Source organism: Prionailurus viverrinus, chromosome E3 (genome assembly GCF_022837055.1).
Source record: "Prionailurus viverrinus isolate Anna chromosome E3, UM_Priviv_1.0, whole genome shotgun sequence".
NCBI classification, from domain to species: domain Eukaryota; kingdom Metazoa; phylum Chordata; class Mammalia; order Carnivora; family Felidae; genus Prionailurus; species Prionailurus viverrinus.
The window spans coordinates 30,436,641-30,442,541 of record NC_062576.1 but is presented as its reverse complement, the minus strand read 5'-3'; the positions used below and the strand labels follow the sequence as shown (position 1 = coordinate 30,442,541).

At 47.6% G+C, this 5,901-nt stretch overlaps 1 long non-coding RNA gene across 2 annotated transcripts; it reads left to right on the top strand.

Moving 5' to 3' along the window:
- Positions 1-1,023: 1,023 nt before the first annotated feature.
- On the top strand, positions 1,024-4,171 carry LOC125154706 (uncharacterized). Of its 2 annotated transcripts, none has more exons than XR_007147888.1 (5): positions 1,024-1,051; positions 2,207-2,331; positions 2,489-2,680; positions 3,224-3,344; positions 3,732-4,171. It is a non-coding gene; the product is annotated as an uncharacterized LOC125154706 (long non-coding RNA). The 2 variants fall into 2 exon arrangements; XR_007147889.1 differs by having other exon boundaries at positions 2,207-2,402.
- Positions 4,172-5,901: the final 1,730 nt, after the last annotated feature.

Here is a 5,901-nt window from a genome sequence, read left to right as displayed (position 1 = left end):
GCAATTCCTGTTTCAAAATCTCCTAGCTCTCTCTGCTGCTCTTCCAGTTCAGAGACCCAGGGACCTAAGCAAGGGCCCCTTTCTAAGTTTGGGGAAAAGCCCTCTGTGGTCAAACCCTGTTTCTCCTGAATGGGTTCAGGATGCCGAAAGTGGGAGAGAGGAAAAGGAGAGTGTGCCCCAAACCCACCCCAAGGCAAGGAACACAGAGCCAACTCCCTGCTTAATGGGGGAAGGGGAGGGACACCAGGAGACAAAAAGAAAACATCACACATCTCAAAAGCATGATCCAACCCACTGTTTCTGAGAAGGTTTTTGCCAACCATGCTTCCGCCTTCCTCTGGAAACATTAATATTTCCTTCTCTTGCTTTTTACCCTAGCAACAACTTGCACAAGATAAACACTTCTACAAAGAGGTGTAAGTTTCCATCTAATACACACTGCCAATTGAGAAATTCATAATACATGAAAGCAACCTTGAAGGCCATGAAATCAGATGGATCTGGAGGAATACCATCAGCCTTGTTGCGAAGAAAAACAGTTGTCAGGATGATCTTTGAAGTCAAGAAAATAACGAAAGCAAGTGAACACGGCCTAAGAAACCAAAACGGATTATCTCCCCCCAAATGGGATGATTAAATATGCTAACACCCGCAGAAGTGGGTCCTCTGCCTGGCCCCCAGGGCCCTGCACATGATGATATGTGCTTTGTTTTAGGAAACCTGCTGAAAGGGCGGGCCTACGCCGGCCGACTCCATCTTGTTCTGTGTCCTCCACCTTGAGTGACTATGTTCCCGACATGACCCCTTTTCCGGGAAAATCGCAGAAACCTCAGACCATGCCTCCTCCCCTTGAGTAACCTCCCGCTCACCCATTCAAACTTCCAGATCAAAACACGCCCGGTGACCCGCGTAACAGGACTCCGACCCTTCCCCAGCCAATCGGCTGAGGCCACAGCCATTACCTCACCAACTGCCCCTAGACCCCTATAAAACCTTTGTGCTTTTGAAACTCCCCGGCTCTCTCTGGCATCTCACCGCTGCATCGGTGCAGGTAGGGGATTGAGCTCGAGCTAGCTTGAATAAAGGCTCTTTGCTTTTGCATCGGACTTGGCTTCCTGGTGGGCTTTAGGGATCGCGAATTCTGGGCATAACGCTGCCTTGGTTTGGAAGTGTTTTTAAATGATTAAGGAGCAGAGATGTGCAGGGTAACAAAAGAAAGGACTAAAGTTCTCTATTTCATTGGGAATCCGGCCCGACTTAAAAGTCCTGTTGCGCTGCTAATCAAAGTATGAAATACGGAGAGAGCTTGAAAACAGCATTAATCATTAATCTGGGGAAGTGCTTACAGTTATGAATTCTTCAAGAGTTTCGAAAAACTTGCAGCACTTTTCCAGATAATACTCGGGAGGCTGTGTGTTTTTATTTTTCTTTTCCTCAAGTCCCTTTTGAAGAGATAACCAAAAATAGTGTCAGGGTCAAGCTCGGGAGTTGGAGGTGGGGAGGGTGGGAATGAGCTATCCCTTCACAAACGGCTCCGGAAAACAACATACAATGTAAGTAATTTGTTTTTAAGTAACTAACAAGGCATGGTGATTTCTTACCTGGGGCTTCAGTAAATGCCAGGTCGCTGGAAGCTGTTATATGGACATAAAGGCATCACTTCGCCATTCACTAATGTGAGTTCAATCAGTGTGTGTGCCTCTTCAGGAAGTCCCTGTTGTGCATTTATTTTCCTTGGTGCCATCATTCCGAAATCGGTAGTTAACCAAATGCAGGTCTTGCTTTTAGCTCCTTTCGGGTTTTTTTTTTTTTTAATGTTTATTTATCTTTGAGTGAGAGAGGGAGCGCCTTCGAGAGCAGGGGAAGGGCAGAGAGTGAGGTGGGGCAGAGGATCCAAAGCAGGCTGCATGCTGACAGCAGAGAGCCCGATGCGGGGCTTGAACTCACCAACCATCAGATCATGACCTGAGCCGAAGTCTCAAGCTTAACCGACTGAGCCACCCAGGTGCCCCTAGCTCATTTCAGTTTTGTAGCAGCATTAAAAAACAAACAGAAAAAAAAAAAAAAACCAGGAAAGGAAGAATAAAGTTCGAATGAATAAATGTCAACCTTCTCAAGAAGAAACTATAGATTAATAATATATTACTATTTCCAAGGGAGTACATAGAGTTGATACTGTTTAATCTGTCAGTCTCCTGTTTTTCAGTAACTGTTTTGGCTCCACGTCTGAAGTAGGAATCAGTCGCTAACGTTTTGCAGACTAACGTTCCCATGAAGCCACAAAGCTGCCCTCAGAAGTGATGGGATGGGGCACAAACCAGTCTCTGCCAGGTTACAAGCACCATGCACTTCTTACTTGCCCAGGGCAGCAAATGCCTTTGAACCACACTGTTTCCGCCTGGGTCAGTGATGCTCAAAACAGTGGGGAGAGGAAGGGAGGCAGGGTGGGAAAGTCACTTCAGAGTCTAACTTCATTTGTACACTTCAGAAAGAACAGTGGAGATGTGACAACCATCTGATGATTTCGATCGGGATAAACAGCTCCGAAGGGACAGGGCTGAAAACAGCGGTTCTCAAAATGTGGTCCCTGGACCGAAGGCACCATCACCATCACCTGAGAACTTGCTAGAAATGCAAATCCTGGCTCCAGGCCAGAGCTACTGAACCTGACACTCTGGGGGTGAGTCCCAGCAAGTCCACCTGGTGATTCTAAGGCGTAAGACTGAGACCCTGACTCAAGGTGTCCCCGAGGAAATCTGGCATGGCCTCCATAGCCTGCCTGAATTTGGAAAAGTCCCTTCACCCCTCTGAGGCTTAATTTCTTGAGATGTTAGGAAAAGGATAAGGAGTGCTCTTCAAGATGGCAAGGACGCGAGAAACAAGGAGGGACTGAGAGACTGTCACAGGCCAGAGGAGCCTGGGGAGCGTGATGGTAACACGCAGTGTGGTACCTGGATGGGATTCCGGAACAGGTGGAGGACAGCAGACACTGAATGTTTGTGTCCCCCTCAAATTCGCATGTTGCATTCTGCCCCCTAAAGTGATAGTATCAAGGGGTGAGGTCTTTGGGAGCTCCCCAAAATGGGACTCCCCTGACAAAAGAGACCCCAGAGAGAGACCTCGTCCCTTCCCATCAGTGAGGACATAGCAACACCATCTATGAACCAGAAAGCAGGCCCTCCCCAGATACCAAATCTACCAACCCCTTGGTCTTGCCTTCCAGCCTCCAGAGCAGTGAGCGAGGGTTTGAACCCCTCACACCCCGGCCTTTTTATGATAGCATCCCAAATGGACTAAGACAAGGACATTAATGGGAGAACTGGTCCATACAAAGACCTAACAAGGTCAGTTCCTTCCTTTTAACCAGTGCACCCCAGTGAGGTAAGAGATGGCCAATGGGGAAAAGTGAGGGGGGTCCTGAAATCTCTGTTCTACCTTTGCAACTTTTCTCTAAATCTGAAACTATCCTAAAATTTGAAGCTTATTGAAAGAAAATAGAATGTTACCTAACTTTCAGACATCTTGTGGTGAGTGAAGGTAATACCTAAGTAAATGCTCAGACGCGGTAGACGCCCAGGAAAGAGGGGGGATCGAACCAGCTTCACCCTGGAGCTGCAGAAAGCTTCTCCCTCCCCACCCCGGCCTTCCAAGGAACATCACTGTGGGGAACAGAGTAGGCGCGGCACCTTTTCCTCTCACCCTGACCTCCTTTGTCCTTTCTCTCCCTCCAGCCAAGCCCCCTCCCGGGAAGAGCACAGCCGAAGCCTTCCCACACAATGCGTGGCGACTTTTGAGTAGCTTGGACCAAGATTTATTGTCAACAGCCCAGTCGGTAACAGCTGTTTGCATTCCTCAGCCCCTCCATTGCCTCCTGAATGTCAAGTCTCTTAGCTGAAAGAGCATCCTTCATTTGGCTATGCCTGCTCGAAAGAATTACTTTTGCACGGTATGATCTGCTCAGCTATACCCATCTTCCACATCCAGTCCTCCCAAGCCGGACATGAATACAAAAGAAATGGAAGATTAATTCCAGATAGTACGTGGCTCAAGCCAATTAACTCGGCGCACACTGGATGGTCCCTAATCGCTCTTCTAGCGAGCGGAGGCTCTGCGTTTCCCTTCTTACTGCCTTCTGGCCTCTCTTTGTAAATACATACTAGTCAGAATTGAATCTGTCTCATTGCACTTCCCTTTAGGAGCCTGGCTCTCGAGCCACTTTGTTTTTTTCCCTTTTGCAACTGCGTTTCGTAGAGTTGACCCTTGTTCCTCATTTGTAATCTTTCCTAGGTGGACTAGCTGAATAAATTCAACACCCACAAGGGGGACATTTGTCACCGAAAGGTGACAGCTAAAGCATCGCCACAGTGAAAACGCAGCGGGGGGGGGGGGGGGGGGGGTGGGAGGTGGGGAGGGTACAAAGAAGACCCGAGGGCCTTTGCTTCCCCATCAGAAGAACAGTGAGGCACCTTAAAGAATCCATGGTTGGGGGTTGTGGTTGCATGAAGCTGACAACACCACCCGCTTTTTTTTTTTTCTTTTTTTTTTTCTCCTGCAGTTTTGTCTGGTTTGGTTTTGGGTGGATTTTTCATACATCTGTTGTGACTGTGCTACCCTAAGCAAAAGTGTATGCCCAACGCACACACTGATTTATCACTGGGCCACATTAAATATGATCTCCAGTCTATCCCCTGCCAGACGTCTTTCCCTCCCCTCGTCTTGCCCCTCACCGCTGGGCTCTCTTTAAAGGGAATGAAAACACGCGGAGGCACAGCCAAGGGTTTCAGCTGGGAATGGCCCAGCGTCTGTGCACGGATGTGTTGAAACAGCAAGATGTTTCCAGCAAAGTTCAGCAAAGAGCGACACGTCTGAACTGAGGATTTACACTCGGGCTGGCGGTATTGGCATTTCCATCTATGATGAAAAAGCAAGGGGGTTACAGAGCAAAATGTTCTGGTCCTCTCAGCCCCCCTGCTGCTGGGACCACGTCTGTCCTGTTTCCCCAACAGCTGGCACAGAGCCAGGCACTGAGTAGTGTTGTGATAACAGCCCACGTGTGCTGAGCCACATCCAAGCCTTTGGATGGTTCAACTGCTCCTCAGATAATAACCCCTGACAACTCTAAAAGGTAGACACTCCTGTTATTGCCCAGGAAGATGGAAGGAAATTGAAGCCCAGAGAGGCTACAGACGTCTCCTAGAAACACACAGCTGGGGTGATGGTTGCAGGATTCAAATTCAAGCAGTTCACCCACGGCTTTCCTCAGAAACCCTGCCTGTCCTGAGCTTTCAGTATGAGAGTCTCAAGCTGTGGCATAAACTGAGGTGAGGGCAGGGCAGGTAAATTCTCCAGCACGCTGGAAAGAAAACAAATTGATTTCTATACAAAGCAAGCATCAGACAAGGAAGCAAAATGCTGGCTTAAAAAGAATCTTTTCTCAAAAAAAAAAAAAAAACAAAACCCAAAAAACTTTTGTTTGTTTGTTTGATCAATAGAACAAGAGGGAAATTAAAGCTGTACCAAAAGCCCAGGCTGGGTACAGTGATTACAGGGAACAGATGTTTTGGGTTTTTTTTTTCTTTTCTTTAGTATCAGACGAATTAATAGATAACCCACTATGGCATATTGCTCAAATGTCATGAGAGTAGGGAACAGTATTCTGTGTCCTCCCAAGCCTTTGTGCTGTTCTTTTTGCCAGGATTGCCTTTCTTTCTCTGCCATTTAATAAGCTTATTTTCACCATGAACACCCAACTTAGACATGGCCTGCTTTACGGTTTTCTCCAACTCTCTCCTCTGCACTTTCAAAAGACTCTGATTTTATCTTCTCTGTTGTATGCATCATGCTTCATAGTGCAGGGACTGCAAACTCCGATATCCTGCAGGACGAAGCATGAGTGAGCCA